We start from the raw sequence: 22,690 nt of genomic DNA, 5'->3' as shown, positions 1-22,690 counted from the left end.
GTACATTATTTTAATATTTATAGCAGTGGTGTATAATACTGACTATACTATATGCTCTAAAATTGTATTTTGTTGTTGTCAGTAAAAATATTTTTAATGCTTAAAAAAAATAATTGGGGAAAATAAGATACCAGCTAAAGTACTCCCATCTCCAGCCTTCCTCCTCTACCACCATGCACCATCTCGCTCACTCTCCTCTCCTTGACTAGGGTTTATGTATGTTATTTTATCTCCAATAATTGCAATTTACTCCTTGGAAAAGGTAGAGAAATTTAGTAACATTTTTTGATGCAATTTGTTGTTGCTAAAAAGTCAGAAAGTCAGTATTTTCTAAGCAAAGATATATCAAAATCATTCAAAACATAGCTAAATAACATAATGATTTGAAACTTTAATTCTGTTCTCTCAAGTTTCAAGTCTGTGGAAAACCAAAGGTAACAAAAGAGAGGGAACGTCATAGCCTAAAAGCCTGTTTCTCATTGTTGCTGGGAAACTGAAGAACATTAGTCAACTAACCCAAAACTTTAAAAGAGGGAGGGAGTGAATCTCTGTTAGGTGGTGACTTGATGGCTTCAACATGACAAGATGCTTTGTGAAGACAAGGGGTGGCTGAGTCATGTGTAAGGAACAACCAAGCTTCAACAGGCAGCTGAATTCAGCATCACGTGGTAATTAAGAACAAAGTAAGTTCATTTCTCTGTGTCACAATAAAGGCTGGGAAGATGGTTTCAGCACCATCTCAGAGAATCTTCAGGAAACTCTGGAGGCTAGGCTCATTTGGTTGGAGTTTGTTCCTTATGTTCAGTGGTTTCTGCCTTTGTGTCAACAAAGTCTCCATCATCCACAGAATGTTAGAGCTGTAAAATTCAAAAGGTATTTCAGACAGACAATGAAAACTAAGTCTTCCCACCTCTTCTGTTCTCTGGTGTTCTCACTCCCTTCCCAGAGGCAAACATCGTTTCCATTCCATTGTGTATTTGCCCCTAAGATATTCTAAAATGTAGGTTTTGAGAGAGACGGGGGAGGGTATAGCTCAAGTAATGCATGAGTTCCTGAGTTCAATCCTCAGGACCTCCTCTAAAAATAAATAAATAAACCTAATTCCACTCCTCTACCAAAAAAATAAAAATAAAAGAAATTAAATGTAGGTTTTGAAAATGCACACTTTCTATTTTTGCGGACACCACCTCCTTGTCACTTAGAATCAATATAATAACTTTGAAAATGAATTTTGTCTTGTGGATTTATAATAAACCTCTGCTGGCTCTTAGTGATCAATTACTCTTTCTTTTAAAAGTGATCCTAAACAATGTGTATCCTCAAATTTCTCATGGGACAGATTTCTATGGTTTCCAGGGCTACATATTGAAATTTCTTTGGGGGCCAGCAGGAAATCAAAATATATGAAATGGCTGGGACAAGACAGCAGGAAGTGGAGGGTAGGGTACAAACCTAAATGCCTAGTCTAAAGGTATTTCAAATACCAAGACGGTTAAATACATAGTACAATGAAACTATCTAGTTTTGTGGTCCCTTATTATACAGTTTATTCTTCTTAAAAATCATACACACACACTTACCCACCACTAACCTTCTCACACCTAGCCCATTTTTCCTAATTCCTTCACAATTACAAAAAGCAGTTCAATCATTTTAGGATCCTGATATATAATTAGTTGGGTCCCAAAGGATTTAAATATAGTATGGAAATGTTTTAATTTCATTAGGCAGTGTTACAGAGAGCTTAAGGACACAGGTTCTGAAGTCAAGAGAGACCTAGTTTTGAGCTTTGGCTTGGACATCGGCTGTACTGGGCAAATTCCTTAACCTTCTGGGCACTTAACTTCTTTATCTACAAAATAATAATATTTGTTTTGAAGATTATACTAGAGAAGGTAGGTTAAGTGTTTAGTATACAGTGCCTGGTATCTACTTGGTGCTCAATAAATCATTGCAATTATCATTACTTCAAAGACCTTGGTACAGACTTAAGCTGCTTTGGACTTGAATTCCCTCTTCACCAATTTTTCCTACTTGTTTGAATCCCAAGGTCATTTTTGACAAAAGGCAAAAACAAGCTAAGATTTAGTTCATTCAGTAATACATGTTTATTGAATACCTTTTACATGACAGGTGCAATTCCAGAGTATTGAAGACAGAAGTTCCTCTTCTCACAGAATTTACCTTTAACTAAGGGAAACAGACAACAAATTAATCAATATACAGTAGAATTTCAGGTATTGATAGGTGCTAGGATGTAAAGTAAAGCAGAATAAGAGCCTAAGGTGTGAAGGTGGTGGGGGCAGAATAGGGGTAGAGTATGGATGAATCACAGTTGATGGGCTCCTTGTGACACAAAGGCAGAAACTAATAAATGACATAGCCATTGAACTCCAGAAGTGGGTTAGTCCTTTTTTTTCTTTCACATCCTCCTTAGTATTTTTTCACAAGGCTTAGTTCATTTGGTTTCAGCTCTCCTGATAACTTCATGTTGGAGTCAATCTCTTACATTTGTTCTTGGCTAGCACCCTACTTTTTATCTTTTGTATTTTTTGTTAAGAATTGAGGTTATAGTATGTTGACCATCTGAAATTAATACAACATTATATGTCAATTATATCTCAATTAAAAAATACAATTTTTAAAAAATGCAGTAATGGAGAAACAGAGGAACAACAACAAACCATTAAAAAAAGAATTGAGATTATCAGAGATCTCCCTATGTAACCACGGTGAGTTCTTTGGGTCTTGCTTGGTTTTAGTCTTCACCAGAGATTTGCAAATGCTTCCTCTGATACCTCGCTGATGATGCCTACAGTAATGTAGCCATCCTTCCATAGACCATGTCTGGCTTCTCCCTGTATAAACCTTGAGACACAGTTCACTTATTGTCATATCCTGCCAAAACAAATCTGCTCCACAAAATACTGAGGGGGAAAGCCAGTTTTCACTAAAGATTTCATGGAAAAGAAAAGGTGAAGGGTTATAAGGCATACCACACAACAAATAACTTTAAATTTCCAATTAAACATTTTTGTCCCCTTCTCAAAATGCCAGCCAGTCTTTCTCTTCTAACCCTTTGTACATCCTCTCCTTAGAGTAATTCAGCATTTTTCAGCTTCTCCAAGTTATAATTTTCAAACTTCCTATAGACTTTCTAAAAAATTGAAGTATAGTTGATGTACAGTGTTGTATTAGTGTCTGGTGTACAGCAAAGTGATTCAGATATATATATATTCTTCAGATTCTTTTCCATTATAGGTTATTGCAAGCTATTGGCTGTAGTTCCCTGTGCTGTAGAAAAGGACCTCATTGTTTATCTATTTTATATATAGTAGTGTGTATCTGTTAATCCCCAACTCCTAATTTATCTCTCCATTTTTCCCCTTTGATACGTTTGTCTTCTATGTCTGTGAGTCTGTTTCTGTTTTGTAAATAAGTTCATTTGTATCATTTTTTTAGATACCAAATATAAGTGATACCATTCTATCTTCCCAAAGGCTTTTTTTTTCCTCCATGGAGGTACAGGGAATTGAACCCAGGACCTTGTGCTTGCTAAGCATGTGCCTACCACTGAGCTATCCCCACCCCCACCCTACCCCATCTCCATAGACTTTTGAAGCCTAGCCCCTCTAAATGGGTTTAGCAAAGTAGGGTTCTTCTGCTCCCTTCCCCCCAATCATCTTATTTATCTTGTTACATTCCCAATTCCCTTTTTTCCAGGCCAAATTTCTCTTGTGAACTCTTGTTCTCTGTATCTAGTTGCCACCTGTCTTCTCTGCCTGGATGTCTTTATTTGATCATGTCTCAATTCAAACTTGAATTATTTTCTGCCTTTCCAATTCTATTCCTCTTCTATGTTTTCTGTTTCCAAAAATGGTACCACCCTTTACCCAGGTACCCCAAGGCAGGAACCTGGGAACCATCCTTCACTCTTCCCTCCTTTCTCATACCTTCTGTGTTGTAACTGCTCCCAGCCATCTAGCAACCAGGTTCTGTTGAGTCTATTTCCTAAGATATTTTAAATCTACTTGTTATCCCCACTTGCCATAATGAACGGGTTTATTCTGCTCAAAAATTTACAGCAATACTCTTTATGATTTGACAAATTTTAAAAACGTTCTTTGCTTTTTAAAATGGATACGACATGAAAACACTTTATTATGATCATAGGGGTGTCAGGAGTCTCTTTCTCAAGAAAACCTTTTACATCTGATTAACTTATAAAGATCCCTTTCACAGCTGCCTTCTTTTCTTGGTGTGTGTTTTCATGAAGGATACACATCCCTAAAGAGAAAAATACTTTTGTAAGGTTTGAGACAAAAATGAGCAGTTCCATCACATCTCATCCATTCTGTCTCTATAGGGGCAGAACTTTTCAGGCTTTTAATTAGTTCATTTGGTATTATAGACCTGTAAATGTGCTATCTTTCTATTTAATTTTTTTCTTTTTTTTTAATTGAGGTGTAGTTGTTTTTACAATATTATATTAGTTTCAGGTGTACAACATACTGATTCATATTTTTTATAGATTATACTCCACTTAAAGTTATTGTAAAACATTGGCTATTTTCGCTGTGCTGTACAACATATCCTTGTAGCTTATTTATTTTATACATAGTAGTTTGTACTATCTTCATCCCCTACCCCTATCTTGCCCCTCTCCTTCGTTCCCTCTCCCCACTGGTAACCACTAGTTTATTCTCTGTATCTGTGAGTCTGTTTCCATTTTGTTTGTTTTGTTATATTCATTGGTTTGTTTTACTTTTTAGATTCCACAACTACTTCTTAATTTTGAGCCTAGGTCTTACTGCAAGCTCACTGTGGTAAGATGTTCTATTACAACCATGTAAAAACTATTTTTAGCTAAGTCAAGTAATAAACTATGACAACCATTCTTGTACTTTTTTTTTCCCTCTGGAATTAATAGCTGTCTTTGTTGATGCTGTTGTTATGCAGTTAGTTTTCTAGATCCTTATCAATAATTCAACCCCAGTGCTCTGCCAGATATCTAAATCTCCTCTCCGTTTCTACAGCTATATTAGGTATTCTTTTAATTTAATCTTCATGGAGAAATGTGTCTAGAGCATTCTAACCTGCTCCATTGCGGACTATTGTCTAGTGCATGTCATCCTGGCATCTCCCTTCACCAATATCCCAGGAATTTTCACACCTCTTCCTATGTACCACATATTCCTCTTTCTTGTTTTATTTTCTCCCCTAGTTTTGGTGAAGCACACACCAGTAGCTTGCTTAGAAAGAATACAGGGGAGGTAAATTTTTGAGAACTTGTATGTCTGAAAATATCCTTAATTTACTCTAGCAGCTAATTGGTAGTTTGGTTAGGTATATAATTCTAGGTTACAAGTAACTTTTCTTCAGAGTGTTGAGGGTGTCTCCATTGTTGTCTAGCTTCCATTGTTGCTGAGAAGCTGTATTCATTGTCTACTGCTGTTAATAAATCACCACAAATCCAAGTGGGTTAAACAATGCCCATTTATTAGCTCACGATGCCGTAGGTCAGAAATCTGAGCACAGCAGGACAGGGTTCTCTGCTTAGGATACCGCAAGGCTGAAATCACCTTCAGCCTCATTCAGGGGGCTGGCAGAATTCAGTTCTTTGTGGTCGTAGGACTGAGACCCCCATATCCTTGCTAGTCTGCCACTATAGCCATGTGGCCTTCTTGTCTTTAAAGCCAACAGTGGAGAATCTCCTTTGTCAGGAAGAGCCCCATCATGTTTAAAGGTCCTTTTCATGCTAAGTCAAGCCTTACTTAAAGTTAACCGTGCCATATAACACATTCCAAATTATGGGAGTGAAATCCATCATGTTCAATATACACATACTCGTAGAACACATGTACACACCAGGGATGGGGAATCATGAGGTTAGAGTTCTGCCTACCACAGAAGTCCAAAATTATTCTAATTCATGATCCATATTATTACTATTTTTTAAAGAGGTCCTATTTTTACCTCTGGAAGCTTGTAGAATTTTTCCTTGTCTTTAGGTTTCATGATGTGCTGTTATATGGGTTAATTTTTATCTGTCATGTTGCATGCTATATGTCTTTTCAATCTGGAAACTCGCACATCTTTCAATCCGTTTTGAATATGTTCATTGATGTTCCCTCCTTTCCATTTTCTCTATTCTTGCTTTCTGGGACCCTCATTATTTGGACGTTGGTCCATCTGGATGAACCTTCTTATTCCTACTCCACCGCCACTTCCCTTCCTGGTTTCTCTGTCTGTTTTTTGTTCTTTGCTTTACTTATTTTTCTACAGCATCATCTTCCAGGTGTTGAATTTTCCATTGGGGTTGTTTATGTCTTAATTTACAAGGGCTGATTTTTGTTTTGTCTGTTTGTTTGTATCATGAATTTTTTTATATGACATCATGTTCTTGTTTTATGGACACAATGTTTTATCTTATTTCTCTGAGATTAATGAGGATTTATTTTTAGAGGATTCTTCTCTCCACATGGTCTTTTTTTTTTTCCCTCCAGTTACTTTTACATATTTGTTAGAGGCTTTCCTGAGATAACTGTGATCTTTACTCAACTATTTTAAACCACTGAAGAGCTGATTGTAAGTTCTGAGCCCATGAGGAAGGCTTGCCAACTGTGAAATTTACAGTACAGATTTGGCCATTATGTTAAGGATATTTTAGGTCTTTCCTCTTGGACAGTTCAGACAGTCCTGGAAATACATTTCAAAGCCTTTCATATCTCCTGCCTGGAGGTCATTGGCCTACTTTTCAGCTTGTTGGAGCTGAACAGGGGGAAAGAACTGAGGGTGTATATTCCTGGCAGTGTGTCTGGAATTCAGAATTCTCTGCGTTGTGGTATCAACATTAATATATGCTGTGTTTTTCTATATTCATACCTGGTGGAGTGCTTATAATGCACTCTTTGCCCCTCATCTTAGTTTATTGAATTTCTATCATTCTTCAGAGCTCAGCTCAATTGACCTGCCTACAAGCAATTCTTCCCGCTTTTGTGATGATTTAAAATATGGTTCATATCACTCATAGCACTTTAAGCACATCTGCCTTGAATCATATATAATTGTTTACTTATCTCTTTACTAGAGACAAACTCTTTGAGGGCAGTGACTGTGTCTGTACAATGGAGGTTCACATCACAATTATCCTGCCCTTACAGGCTTTTAACAAATACCTGTTGAATGACTAGTCAGCGATCACAAAATTACTTTGATATTCTCCGAGACATATTTCTACTGATTCTTTACTTTAGGGCTTTCTGGAGAGACATTTTTGATCTTATTCATTTGGCTTTGGAGACATCATTCAGGAGTGCATTATATGACTGGAAATGTAACAGGAATAGTGAAGTGTAACGGCCTACCATCTTCTTGTGTCAGGTAACTCCCACATGGAACATTGTGTCAAATATATAGATATTAAGTTAAGACTATTTTTCCCTTTCCTTTTTTAAACCACTACCAAATTACTGTCAGACGTCCATGGCAGCAGGAAATACCAATTCTTGAATAACTGGAAACCAACTACTAGTATTAGCTACTTTATGAATGGTTGACAATGCGCATGATAAAATGTCTAGTCATTCTCATTCATTCTGCATTGATAAGGCTCTGCTCAAATATAATTCAGTCTGAACATCCGAATGTTACTCTCCATGCTCCATTTGGAGCATTTGGACATGCTCCAAAAAACTCATTTTTAATCCTAGAGAAACCTTTCCCCCAGTATTATTAGCAATGTAGACAAGTGCCTGGAGTCTCAGAAAAACTTTTTTTTCTTTCCAGCTCCATCAGTAATTTGTATGGACATGTAATCTTTCTTCTCTTGGTCTCAGTTTCATTTTGTAAAAATGACAGATGAAATGCCCTAAATGTCAATCATCAAATCTCTTTTTAAAAAATATCCTGGAAGAAGTAACTTCTAGAAACTAGATTTTCCCTGCTTTCTGATTCACCACAGGGATTATGGAGGCAGCAAACCTAAACCTCCTCCCACTTACTTTTCTGCCAGTTTTTATTTAATTTCTCTTCATCTGTCAAGCCTCAGCACAAATTTTACCCCTTTACTAAGTAATCTCTGTTAAGTGAAAAACAGTTTTGGAAATACAAAGCAGATAAAAAAGAAAACAAAATAGTGTAATCCTACCATTCAGAGAGAATAGTTTTTTTATATTTTGGAATATCTCCTTCTAATTTTTGGGGGGGGCACAATTATACTATATACACAATTTAATTTAAAATTTAAATATCAAGTTAGATCAATATCTTGCATTTTTTAAACTTAAAAATTATAGAATGGGTATTTCCCCATATTGAAATGCTTTTCAGGAGATGGTGTAGTTAAGAGCACAGGTTCTAAAGTCAAATTTGTCTCTAGGTTCAAATCTCACTTTTCCCACTTATTCGCTGTATGACTTTGGGCATGTTGCTTAACCTCTCTGTGCCAGTTTCTTTATCTATAACATGGAGATGGTAACAAAATATCGACTTCAGAATTTCTGTGTTTATTAAGTAAATTACTATATATAAAACATTAGAGGAATACCTTGCGCATCGTAAGCATTAAGTGAACATTAGCAATTACTATTTTAAAATATTTTTGAATTGTAACATAATACTTTATTATTTGGATATACTATAATTCATGCAATCAATCCCTTAGTATTTGACATTTAGATTGTTTCTAGTTTTTTAACATTGTAAATAAACATTGTAATATGCCACAAGCCTTGTGCTCGCATCTATGTACATTTATTGAATTATTTACTTTGTTAAATTCTTAGAAATTATAAGCCATGTTATTTGTTTTTCCTTTCTCTGCTCTCTGCTCCTGGAAGAGTAAGTTCCAAGAAGGCAGAAAATTTGCCTTTTTTATTTAATACTTAATTTCTAGTATATGGAAGAGTCCCTGACACATAGTAAGGGCTTGATAAATTCTTTTTATTGAAAATCATATGTCCAGTTTAAGAATCTTACCAAATTAATCCCAGAAATGAACACTTTCTCCTGAGTGTGAGAGTGCCTGACTCATGCCTCCCTTTCCTGTCCGACAATGTAGTTTACATTCTTTGCCTGAAGCATCTTTGATAGCATCCATGAAAGATCATCGCTCTTCTGGTATGCTGTTTATCATATTCTACTAGCTGTATGCTTGTTAAAGAGGGTGCCTAGCCTTAGACCTTTTCTTTCCTACTTAATGTTCTTTGTATGGAGTCACCTTCTGCTTTAGTCAGTCCTGCCTGTTCATCATGATCATTCCCATTTTCATGACTATACTGGGCTCGGATAAGACATATTTGTTCTAAGTAACTAACCTTAGGCAATTTAAGCAAACAACGTACTTATTTTAAGGACATAATTCTTACATAATACAAGGATAAGAATGCAGTGAGAGGCTCTGGAAGGGTGTAGTAGGCTCTAGAACCAAAAAATCAGGAGTTTTCTCTTGCTCCTTTTCTCTGCATTTCAGTTTTCCCCACTTCTCTGCCCATCTATAGCTCCTGATATTACAGGATCTTATAGTTTCAGCCATGGTTAAAGACTAACCTACTGTGCTTGCTTTGGCAGCACATAAACCAAAAAAAAAAAAAAAAAAAAGATTGGAACCATACAGAGATTAGCTTGGCCCCTGAACAAGAATGACATGCAAATTCATGAAGTGTTCCATTAAAAAAAAAAAACATAAAACACCAACCTACCTATTGTGAATCCCAGTTCAGAATTTCTGAGATGGAGAGTTTGATCGGCCTGACTTGGTTTGGGTCAAGCATCCGGTGCAGTCTAGTCAGTCTTGTCACAAGAGCTGGAATCAGTAAAACATGGCTATCAGGGCTCATTCCTATAAAGGGAGGGTCAGTTCTGAGGGACAATTATTTTAAGCTGAGCAGAAATTCCCCAAAATATTTGCCACAGTGATCTTGTGCAAATCCTTTCCTTATCTGAAGTTTTTGGTTTACCTAGACTTTATGTATCTTTAAAACCCCAGAAAGACTCTCCAGTTTTAGACCCATAAAGATACCTTAATAGTCCGAATTATTTTTTAAATCTCTGTCCTTCTTTTGAGAATTTGTTTTCTACCCTTAGTATTTAGTATTATTTTAAGCAATAGGTTATTGTTTAATTCAGGGAACTTTTGATTTCCAAAGCGGTACACATATTGAGGAGGAACAAAACCTCTCAAATTTCATTTCTATACACTTAGAAGGTGTTCAATTAATATTTAGTGAATTGAATTCTTCAAAAGAGTTAAAAGAACTTCATCCTGTCAAGTAGAAAGCTTGTATCTTGTGTATTATGCATAGAAACACTTTACTAATAACCAGTAGAACTATGAGTATCTATGATACACCTCAGGTTTAGGAACAACTTTTCATCTCCATCATCACCTTTGTTGAGTGCTTTGTCCTCTATCTGAGACTATTATTGTATGACGTTCTCATTCCTTCTCCCTGTTGCCCCTCTTGCTCCTTTGCAACCCATTCTTCTCACAATAGCAAAAAGAATCTTCTTAAAATACAAATCCAGTCATGTCAATACTCTCGTTAAAATCCTTCAGTGACTTCATATTGCACTTAGAATAAAATCCAAACTCTTCCCTGGCCGCTGAAACTCAGCGAGATCTGACCCCCACCTTATCTCTTAAACCTCACTTTTCAAGTCACTCTGCCCTTGCTCACTATCCTCTGACTATCCGGTTTTCTTTGAGTTCCTCAGGCACACAGAGACCTTTCTCCCCTCGGGACCTTTGCACGTACTATTTATTGCCTCTGTCAAGTGAGCAGCAACCCTCATGACACTGTCGCTCTTTCAGGCCTCAGCCTAAATGTCACCGTCTTTTCCTGACCTGATTCTTCCTCAGCTCTCTCTCTAAGATCGTTTTCCTCTGTCCACTTCTATTTTAACCTCATGTTTATCTCCTTTCTTCATGGAGTGTTCACAACTCACAGCTATTTTATGTTCCTCCTCACATTTTTTTTGGTCTGTTTCCCCCTCTAGATTATAAACTTCATGAGTGTTTAGGGACTGTGCTGGGTTTTTTTTTTTTTTTTTTCCCTCCCTATTGTAGCTCCAGTACCTTCCACAGGGCCTGGCATAGAGTAGCTGTTCAGAATACACTTGTTAATTTTATAAACAAATGAGTAACAAGGCACATGGAATGGAATGGAAACTAGAATGTTAATTTTTCAGTAGTTGTGTGTGATAGAACTAGTTTGGAAGTAGTTTCCAGTGGTTCTAGGATGATTTAAAAAAGATGAGTGTCCGTGGTTGATACTGTGTCATTTTAAGCAAATCATTTGATCTTTCTGTTCTTCAGTTTTCCCATACATCAGTAAAATATAATCATACCCTGTTAATTTGTTTATGGAAACGTTACTCATCGAGGCAATTTGGAAGTGGTGGTGAGTGACCACACTGCTAATTAGGCATGCAAATAGGGTATGTGAGTGTATGTGTGTGTTTAATGAAAAGTGTACCAGCTCGATGTTTTTTCTCCCTGAAAACTGGGAAATTTGTTTATGCAAATTAATGGGAGTTCATCTTTTGTTAGAAATGAGTGCATGATTAAAAGATCTTTTAGCAAATCTTCATCAGTCAATTTGTGTTTCTTCTTCAATATTGGGGTGGAAAACGGACTTGCAAAATCTTAAGAGGGGCTAGAGAAAGTATCTTGAAGTTGTGACTGTAGAGTTCTGCCTTTTATTGCTGTCTACACTAGCAGGATATACACTATGGTCGAAAGTTCCAAAGCCAATCTCCATAGGCCTGGAATCAAAAGGATATATTGCATTAAGTTTCTGGAATTATTTTTTTCTAACAGCTTGACTTTTTATATGTTAATGATACCTTACATATTTATAATGCCTTAGAACACATTTTCACATTCATAAACAGTTGAGAAATTATCAATATTTTAAGGGTATGGAATCTGAAATTACATAATTTGCCCCCAGGCCACATAATTAGTAAAAGCCAATGGCAGAAGGGGGATGGAGGTGAGTAAGTGCTCTCAAACTCTAGCCTTTTGACTTCTGGCCCATAGTTAGTCCACTACCCTAAGCCATCTCTCTCATAAGAGCTCAGTGCTAAACTGACATTTCCTGGTGGCCCTAATAGAGATTTGCAAATAAGTAGTGAAAATCATTGTATAAATAGAATCACTCTTAAAAAAATCTGTAATTGTGCAAGCATCTAGAATATTAACCTTAGTGATCTCATCTATTCATATATCAAACCTCTTTTCTTTGGTTCATGGCTTACTCCAATTTGGGAACACTTGATATGCTTTTTCAAATCATGACTACACAGTTCTAAAAAGATGCTTCTATTAACTATTTGGGGACCCGACGTACAAAACTATCTTGATCACCTAGTGCCCTCTACTGAAACAGCCTCAGTATAACAATTAGTTTCTTCTAAGAAATTGATTATTGAATGTTCTCAGAATAGAAAAGAATCTCCAATTTGTAGCAACTCTTCAATAAATTCTTTATTTCTAAGAATATTATGTTATATATATGAAGAAATTATATTCCCATCATCCAACTCAGTGACCAACTCAGAGGTCCTTCAATAAGTGTTGAAATAATCTACATGTATTTTGGTTTTTCTAGTGGTGCACACATGGCATTCTGCTGTGGCATTCTTTTGTAAAGTAACATCATTGTTTTGTGGTTTTAATTGGTCCTCAGTAAATTTCTCTTCCACTCCTATAGCCCTGCCTCGAGATTTGGCAGCCAGAGCGATTTCTAATTTTCCTCCACACCCATTCCTCCAGACTGTCAGTTTTAGTTTTGCTCAAAATACATTTACAAGATTTATAAGAGCTTGGGATTTTGAGTAAGGCAGATCTGAGTTTAAATTCGGACTGCCACTTCCTTGAACAAATTACTCATCCTTTAAAAGGATTTTCCCATATGTAGAATGGTGAAACAGTCAACTTTGACTCCTAGGATGATTGTGAAGATTCAAGTGATAAAGTGCAAATAAAGGGCTCAGCACAATGCTTGTCACTTAGCAACTGCTCAGTTATTGTTAGCTTTTACTATTATTTTATTAGTTTTTGTTACATTTTGGCTTAAGCATTAGCTTTGTTTGAATATTGAATTCACTGGCTGAGGGAATGCATCAAAGGACTGGTTGTTGCGATACTGGACAGCATTTGCAGAACGTATTTATTAAAAATCTCTCAAGGAAGGAAATTTCTGAAGAAGATCCCCACATTCTATAATTCTTTTTTCATATCTCATGTTCTAACAATTTTCAGCCAGAAAGACTTGCCCTAGATTCCCATCCTTTCAGGCCTCTTTATACTTACCATTTTTTATTAGTTCTTCTCCATTCTTTGTGAAGATGGTAAATAATCTTCATTTAGTAAAATGTGAGGGCCTAGAGCACAAAGAAAGGGGAATTTGGAAATCATGGAACTGGAAGAAGTTGGGACAAACAAGGTTTTGTGTATGTTACTATTCTGGAGTAAAGGAGTTGGCCACATTTTAATTCTGCTTTAAACGAAAGAAAAATCTTCAGTATGTTGGGGTTTCTATTTAGTGTCAATTTTCATCACATCGATGCATATACATAGTCTAAAAAGCCAAATGGTATTATAAGGCTTGTAATGAAAAATGCACTCTCTGGACCCATCTCTCCCCCCAAACTGACCCCCTCCCTCCATTTCCAATAAGTCACTGCTTTCAGGTCTTTTAGCCAGCTGCTCTGGTATTTATGCTCATATTTCTAAAAAACATGCCTATACTACTGTTCCTTAATATTTCAGTTTCAAATATTAACTATTTGTTACTATTTACCAGCCCCACATTCACAGACACAAATATATTTCCCTCTTTCCATCCCCTCATCTGGTCGTATTGTTAGATGAATACTCAGTATTTGTTATTATGACTTTTATTATGACTCATGGTTGAACAAAGTATGAAGACTCTAAATTTTCCTTCTTGGTACTACTTTTTATTTTTCCTCAGTTAATAGTTGCCTAGTTCCCTTGCTTATTTTGCTGTACAGCTATGACAAATTACTCTCCCAACTCTTAAGAAAAATTGTTAAGTATCCTTTCAGAATATTAAACATACCAGGTAACCCACTGGTTTCTTTTTCACTTTCTTCCTTTCTTTAAATTTCAAGATATTCATCCTAGAATTCTCCAATGTCTTGTTCCAATCTAGGTTCTGGTACATAGTAGTCATCCAGGTCTTTGCTTCATCTTCAATTTGAGAAATCCCTTTGCCTTGGTGCTTTATTGGATTCCATTTCCTGGATCCTATATCTCCTACTGTACTGGATATAGTCCAAAATTCCAGTTGACCTACTCTCCCCTACAACTCCTCTCCTCCCTTTGCCACTCTGCTATGTACAGGTATGTCTTGTTTTATTGTGCTTTACTTTATTGCACTTGGCAGATAATGTGTTTTTACAAATCAAAGGTTTGTGGCAACCCTGCATTGAGCGCTTCTATCAGCACCATTTTTTCCAACAGCACTTGCTCACTTTGTAACTCTAATGTCGCATTTTTGGTAATTCTTGGGATATTTCAAACCCTTCACTAGCAAAGAGGTTGTGTATGATTCAGTGAAGGCTTAGATGTTAATTATTGCAGTGGTCTGGAACCAAACCTGCAATAACTCTGAGATATGCCCTTCTCTTTGGCCTTCGATTAGATTTGGCCTGTGGGAGGCTCAGCATTCCATCTGAGGGAGGAAAATGAAGGTGGGGTGTTTGCTTTCCCAACTTCTTCCCTCTGTCTAAAGCCACAGATCCCATCAGGTGGCCCTCTTCAAACAGCATTGTCTCTGGGTTCCAGTAACCACTCCCTTCCCGCGCACCTTCAGGCCTAGGGTGTTGCTGGCCCAGAGTGCTACGCTGCTCCTCATTGCTTTCCCTAAACCCTGTCCACACCTTTCTAAACAGCCTCCTCGGTGACCCAGTTTGAGAGCGCCATCTGGTTTGTTCCTTCTTTTTGGTGACACGTTCTCCAGCACACGTTCTCAGTTCCTGAGAAAGGGTGCATGGGCAGTCATTTTTTTTTCAAAAACCCTGTTTGCCAGAAAATATCTTGATTCTGCCCTTGCACATGACCAGCAGTTTGGCAGGGATGGACATCTAGGTTAGAAATAATATTGCCTCATACTGTTCTTGCTTCATTGTTTTCTAGCTTCAACTATTGCTGTTGAAAAGCCTCAAGATATTCTGGTTATTAACCCTTTGCATGTGAGTTGGTTTTTTGGGTTTTTTTGTTTTTAAACCTCTCAGAGCACTTACGATCTTTTCTTAATCTGAGGTCTGAAATTCAGCAACGATGTGCCTTGATGTGGGTCTTTTTCATTTGTTGTGCTTTTTCCTGTGTTATGTATACTCAGTCTTGAAAACTTGTCCTTAAACTATAGGAAATTTTGTTGTATTATTCTTTTTCTAATTTTTTATATGCTATTTTCTTTTTCATTTCTTTCCAAATTTGGTGTTGGAGCTCAACTGACTCCTTTAATTTTCTCTCTTTTTTAAAAAAATTTCTCATTTTAGTTCAGTTTATGTTTTTATTTTACTTTTTTGGTAGATTTTATCTTCTAACTTTCCTACTTAATTTAAAATTTTTGTTGTATTTTCCATTTCCTAAGTATTTTGCTGTTGTTATTCTCTAAATGTCATCCTTTAAAAAATAGCTTTATCCTCTTATTTCATGGATGCTGTCTCTTTTATCTCTTTGAGGATAAGTTATTTTTTTATGGCAATTTTTTTTTCTGTTACCTACTTTTTTCAGTTTTCACCAAGTTTTTTTTGACTATTTTTATTGGGTCTCTTCCATGTTAGAGATGTTCCTCGAGTGTCTGATGATTCTTGCTGTACATTTATATTTAAAGTTAAATCTCCTTCCGGGATTCCAATTATATGTGTCTTAGGCTGCTTAAAATTGTCTCACTGATGATTCTTTGTTTATTTTTTTCAGCATTTAAAAAAATCTGGAAAGATACACAGAAAAACTATATTGGATAGTTTCTATTACTATCCCTCCAAGTTCACCAAAATTTTTCTTCTGCAGTGTATAATCTGCTGTTACTTCCAACCCTCTTTTTAGAGGTTCAGTTTGTGTCTTTTTACTATTTTCCATGTTTCTGCTTATTATTCAATCTTTCCTCTACCCTGTAGAACATAGGGAATATAGTTATAATGACCTTTAATGTTCTTGTCTATAACTGTATCATCTGTCTCATTTCTCAGTATGTTTTTATTTATTATTTTTTCCTACTTATTATGGATTGTGTTTTCCTGCTTTCTTTGTGTCTGGTAATTTTTTATTAGATGCTGTACATTGCTATTTTACCTTGTTGGATGCTGGATATTTTTGCATTCTTATAATTATTCTTAAGCTTCGTTCTGGACCTAGTTAAGTTACTTAGAAATAGTTTGATCCTTTTGAAGCTCGCTTTTAACTTTATTAGGTGAGACCAGAGTAACCTTCAATCCAGGGCTAATTTTTGCTCCACTACTAAGGTGATACCCATGACTTACAATTTTCCACATTTGTAATTCCACTGTTTTCTATCCTCACAATTTTTCATTATTCCCAGCAAATGAAGCACATGTTTCAAGGAAAAAACAGATTAATGAACTGAGAATTGACCATTGGATTTGGCAACATACAGGCTATTGGTGATGCTGGTAGGCAGTTGAGTTGAATGTTGATGGCAAAACTCTGATTGGAGTAGGTTTAAGAGAATATAGGCAAAGAACTTATAAACCGAGAATACAGTCAACACTTTTGAAGAGTTTTATTATAACAAGAGTAGAGAGATGGAGTGGGAGCTGGAGGAAGATGTGAAGTCAATAGAGGACTTCTCTCTCACTCTCAGGATGGGATGTTTTATAGCATGTTCCTATGCTCCTGTGAATGATCCAGTAGAGATAGAAGAGCTGTTGTGCAGGAGTGTGAGGGTAGAATTTTTAGAGTTATGTCCTTTATGAGGTAAGATGAGAATGAACGGGATCTAGTGCTCAAATGGAGGCATTGGCTTTAGAAGCACAGAGAGAATTTTAAGACAACTGTATACCCCCATGTAACAAACAGCCAAGTCAAGACAAACAGAGAACATTTCCATCAACACAGCAAGTTCCCTCCAGCCCCTTTCTGTTCAGGTCCCTCCTCCTCATCCTTCTACTTCCTGATGTCCAGCAATGCCAGGCAACTACTCTTTTGATGTTTATCACTATAGATACATTTTTCATCTTTTTAATCTTCACTTAGATGGATTAAATCAATAAAGTACAGTGTTTTGTGTCTGGCTTCTTTTTCTAAACACAATGTTTTTGAAACTATCTATTATGTGTATCAATAGTTTGTTATTTGTTATTGCTGAATAGTATTCTATTGCATGAGTATACCATAATGTGTGTATTCATTCTCCTATTGATGAACATTTGGGTTGTTTCCAGTTTGGGGCTATTATGAATAAATCTGCTATGAACATTTTTGTGCTAGTCTTTTTGACAACTTTTTTTTTTTAACTCAAAAATCTGTACATTGAGACAGATACATTTCCTTAGCTGCAGTTTCATATACCCAGTTGCCTACTTGAATCACCACTTGAATGATTCCTAGGTTCCTCAAAGTCAAGATGTCCCAAACTGAACTCTCACCCTAACCTGATCTGCCTCTAGTATCTCCCCTCTTAGTAACAGCGCAACTATCCACCCCGCAGCCCCTGCTAGAAACTAGTAGTTATCCTTAACTCCTCCTCTCTCTTTTCTGCAGTGTCTAAACATTCACCATATCGTATTGATTCTGTCTCCTAAATGTTTTTTTTTGGGGGGTGGAATATCTTTTGAATCTACCCACTTATCTACACTAGATTCCAATCCATTATCTACATGAAAAAAAATTTTTTCCTGAATTTTCTCAAATCTGATCATCTCTCTCCTGTTAAATTTTCCCATAATATCTCATGACTCACCTTTAGGATAAAAACCAAACCCCTTAGCATGGCTTATAGTCATTATCCAGGCCCAGATTACCCCTCTAGCCTGGTCTCTAAGCTCCAGCCACAGTGAGCATGTTTCTGTTCTTCAGATGTCCTCTACTGCTTCTCAGGCTTAGAAGAGCTCTTCACTCTGTCTAGAACACTCTCTCCCCTCCTCTTGTTTGTCTGGCTAATTCTTAGCAATCCTTTAGATCGCAGTTAAAATTTCACTTCTTCTAATTTGTCCTCTTTGACCCCTAAAATAGGCCAGTTCTCTCTATTGTATGTTTCATAGCACACATCTGATTATAACCATTTGTTGGATTTTCTTTATTTCCCACTAGCTACTAGACGACAGTCTTGTTCACTGTTGTATTTCCAATGCTTATCACATAATAATGGCTCAATACATGTTTGTTAATTGAATGACTGAATGATGTTTAATGGACTTTAAAGTCCGCTGCCCATATTTTGTAGTGTAACTTCCTCATTTGGAACTCATTTTGATTTATTTCTTAGTTAGGTTAAAATATACTCAAGATTTCTTTAAAGAAGAGAACATGAATAATATTTTTATTCTAAAACCTCTCATGTTTTTCTCTTGCCATCACACATAAACACATTGGTTCACACTTAAACAATAGCTTGAATTTCAAATTTTATCCCTCTAAACTTTGTTACAAGCTTTGTTAAAGTGGAAGCTCTAAATGAGGACTACCTGATTTTTGATCATTTATAAGCAATCTTTTTTAATCTGCCTGAGTGCTTATAAAATCCTTGTGATCTGACTTTTTTCCTCCAGGATATGTCTACGTGTGAATCTTTTTCCATTAATTTTACATCACATTTTTCTTTATTTTTAAATCTTCTTTTAGGTCCAGACATTGTTATTCAGTTTGTCTTTGACTTACTATTGCTTCTGTCCTAATTCCTTTGGGCCACTCCTCAGACATACTCATAATTCTGTTTGGGTTTTGTATCATATCCTTTTCTTTTGTCCTTCTGAATCTGTTTTGTACAGGTCATAACTTCTTGTTTTCTTATTAAGGATGTCAAGCTGTTTTCTAAGGGAAAATCACTTTCAGAGATAAGTAAAACTTCTGAATCTTCAGGGCTATGTTCATTTCCCTTTTTTCTATACTATTTTTTTATATCACTCTTGGGTGAGAAAAAGGCTTGGCTGTCTGTCATGGACCAGAATTCTCAGGATTTGGGGCAAGTTGTATGCCAATAGGCAGGGCTGGCCACCTGCTGTGGGTAGGGAGCAAAGGGCAGCCCAAGTCTAAGAGCTTTGCCAAGCAGTCTTGAGAAGCAAACAATAATCTGAAACATGAAGTCTGTAGGAGAAGGTGAATTCAAGAACTGGATCATCTTCAAAGATTGAACTTAGCTAGAAGGTTCTGGAAACAAAGCCAGGAATGCTAACCTGAGGAAGTAGAACACACAAGCACGTGATAGCTTTTCATGATGCTAGATTTGGTTGGTATTTTTTTTTTTTTTTAAATATTTGATTCTGTCCTGGGAAGGCACTGCAGGATGTTGGGACATATAGATGATTCCTGCAACTCAGGGAGCTTACATTCTAACAGATACCTTGGAAAGCTGTCATTTTCTTTCCTTTTCTTTTTCTTTCTTTCTTTGTTTTGTTTTGTTTTGTTTAGTGGGGAGGTAATAAGATTTATTTATTTACTTTTTTTTAGTGGAGGCACTGGGGATTGAATCCAGGACGTCATACATGCTAAGTGTTCCCTCTACCACTGAGTTACGCCCGCCCCCTCTTTGGGGGGAGTTATTAAGACCTTAAGTCAGTTAGGAGAGTTTTCCCCACTCTTTGTAGTCTCATCTGTACCCAGTATACCATCATATTCCCAGACAGGAAGTGTGGGTTTCCTTTGGCTCTACTTTCAGACCTTTAACTAGAGGCCAGGTTGATATACCCGCATCCAGACTGATTCCCAGTATTTTTTTCTTACCTGGCTCTCCTGTACCACTATGGGACACTGTGGTCCTAATGTTACAGCCTGACGGATAGGAACTAACTGATTCTCTGACAAACAAAACCGAACCAGTAGAATTCATGATCTGCTATCAGCTCAACAAACACTGTGACCAACAATTTGCCTGTGGACTTTGTTCATGGGGACAAATCTGCCAGGGCGCAAAGGACCACTACCTGCTTCTCCATTCCTATCCCATCCTTCCCCACTGAATTTTGGAAGTGGCAGCCTTCGGATGCACACAGGAAGATGCCAGCCTCTCATGGTACCATAACTAAAAAGCGTAATTTGGGATTTTGGAGACAAAAGAGGACTGGCTACTCAGTTTGTAACTCTCTGTGGATCCTGGCTTCCTAAATCAGCGGGCTGACAATGGGGGAGGGGTGCTCAGACATCCTATCTTTTTTCAAATGGTTGGATCATGAAGCAGAGTACGGGCAGGCCACCAATTGTTTTCCTGAATCCAACTCCATTGGCCTCATAAATTGGAGTCATTCCTCCTGGCAATAAGCAGCCTGTCATTCTTTACACTCTGTGTTGTTATGAATTTTATCATTTTTCTTTACCTCTTTATGTGTTTTAGGCAGCATTTGGGAGAGGCTGAGTCAGGGGCTGCCAAATACCACTTAAAACTAGAAATGCCCCATTGCTTTTTACAACTGCATCAACCTGTCCTCATTTCATCGAGCTTCTTACTGCGGGGTTTCCCTGGGCACAGATTTCCCGGGACACAGCCAATCTACAGCTGGTCTTCGTCGGGCTACTCAGTCTGTTATCTCCTTCAGAGGATTAATCCACTCTCACACCTTCATGTCTGATGCCTGATGATTCTCAAATTGCTGGTTCTAGCCCTGTCTTCTCACTTGAATTGGGGTTCTTTATTTTCTGATTAAAAGGTGATTCTACTTGTCCACTTCACAAAATTCTTGTGTCTCTGCTGGATATACTTCAGCCTTAATTATTAAAACTGCTAACTAGCAGAGCCAAAAGTCACGGGGACAGGAAAGAAACACTTTGTGCAAGGACCAGTGGTTACACTGTGGGAGGCATAACCCCCATTTCCACTCTTTTCATTCCCAGAAAGCAGAAAGTGCACCATAAATTAGTCAAAGGTTTAGAGTTTACCTTATCCTGCAGGATCACCCTAGCTTCACTCAATATAGCATAGTCCCTGCCATTGGCAATGTAAATAACACTTTTCAATGGCCACGTCACTGATGTGTAAGAACAGTATCAACTGCTTCTGGGTGATGGGGTGCAAGACAAGACCTGTGAGTCCAATGGGTGTCATACTATTGACTCACAGAGCTCTTTTGTCTGAAGCAATGTTATATGGAAAGTTCATCTCATCTAGATGTTTTCAGTTGCAAGGCACAGAATATCCACCGAGTTATAGTTCTTGAAGGTTTCCCCACAGGAAGGATATTTCATTCCCACTGTCCTTCAGAGTTCACCTAAATGGAGCTGAATATCACAGAAATCCTTCTAGGGCAAGAGCTACCATAGTGTACAGAGCTTTCTATAAACTTGGTTAGATTTTTTTTTCCCCTCCTCAGGCAAATGATCTAAGGAAATAACTACAAGGTCACAAAAGTGGGATGTTGTAGGTGTGGCAGTGAACTCAAAAAAACATGGTGGGAGTGTGAGCCACCTATACATGTAACTTCCTTGTGACTTAGTGTAGTACTGTTTACGTTGTTTTGACTTGATGATGGGGTGTTGATGCTTGACTTTATGTCTAGTTAGTTAATATTGAGTTTATGGTGGATACAGGTACCTCAGGGCATGCATTCAGTATCCACAGGGATCAATATAGCAAGCCGCACGCTGTTTCTAAAAGAATGACACATATATGTGTATGTATTTTATTATGTACACATTACATATAATATATTATATAATTTTAAGTAAGAGAGCATAGATTAGTTTAGCTTTAAATTCCTGGTATGATTCTCCTAACAAACCTTAGCACAGCCTCTATGTAACATTATAATTAAATACGCTTTCAGCATCATGGGCTTGCACTTCAGCCTGGATAAGTTGGAATACTTCCTCTAAAATGAAGACCAGGTTGTGGTCTAAAAAAAAGAAAAACATAAATACAAAACAGAAACAGACTTATAGACATAGAATACAAACTTGTGGTTGCCAAGGGGGTGGGAAGGGACAGACTGGGATTTCAAAATGTAGAATAGATAAACAAGATTATACTGTATAGCACAGGGAAATATATACAAGATCCTGTGGTAGCTCACAGTGAAAAAAAAAATGTGACAATGAATACATGTATGTTCATGTATAACTGAAAATTTGTGCTCTACACTGGAATTTGATACAAAATTGTAAAATGACTATAAAAAGGGTTTTAAAAAAAAGATCATCACCCTTTAAAAAAAGTACACGAAACTCTAAACAAACAAACAAACAAACAAATAAATATTTGATGAATGAAAAAAAAAAAAAAAGACCAGGTTGCTTCTCTACCTATCACTAAGAAAGAGACCCAATGTTTGGTGAGCCTCCTTGGATTTTAGAGGCAACATATATCACATGAGTATGCTGCTCTGATCCATTTTCAGGTTAACACATTTTCAGCTTTGAGAGGGTGCCAGAGCAAAAGAATTTTCTCCAGCTAATCAGGGCAGGTCTGGGAGCTGTAGGGAGATGATGGAAAATTCTAATAGGAGAATCAAAATTCTAATAGGAGAATCAACAGAAAAACTATAC

The 22,690-nt window shown here is 37.0% G+C and overlaps 1 long non-coding RNA gene and 1 pseudogene across 2 annotated transcripts; one reads left to right on the top strand and one right to left on the bottom strand.

The window, feature by feature from the left end:
- Positions 1-450: 450 nt before the first annotated feature.
- Positions 451-10,646, bottom strand: LOC116658645. 2 transcript variants are annotated; one of them, XR_004313868.1, is made up of 4 exons: positions 10,389-10,646; positions 9,702-9,805; positions 2,120-2,190; positions 451-857 (listed from the first exon to the last, which is right to left on the bottom strand). It is a non-coding gene; the product is annotated as an uncharacterized LOC116658645 (long non-coding RNA). The 2 variants fall into 2 exon arrangements; XR_004313867.1 differs by lacking the exon at positions 10,389-10,646 and having other exon boundaries at positions 9,702-10,251.
- On the top strand, positions 9,592-9,676 carry LOC116658842 (annotated as a pseudogene).
- Positions 10,647-22,690: the final 12,044 nt, after the last annotated feature.

The sequence above is a fragment of the Camelus ferus genome, chromosome 21 (genome assembly GCF_009834535.1).
Source record: "Camelus ferus isolate YT-003-E chromosome 21, BCGSAC_Cfer_1.0, whole genome shotgun sequence".
Classification (NCBI taxonomy): Eukaryota; Metazoa; Chordata; class Mammalia; order Artiodactyla; family Camelidae; genus Camelus; species Camelus ferus.
This window is presented reverse-complemented; position numbering and strand designations above follow the sequence as displayed.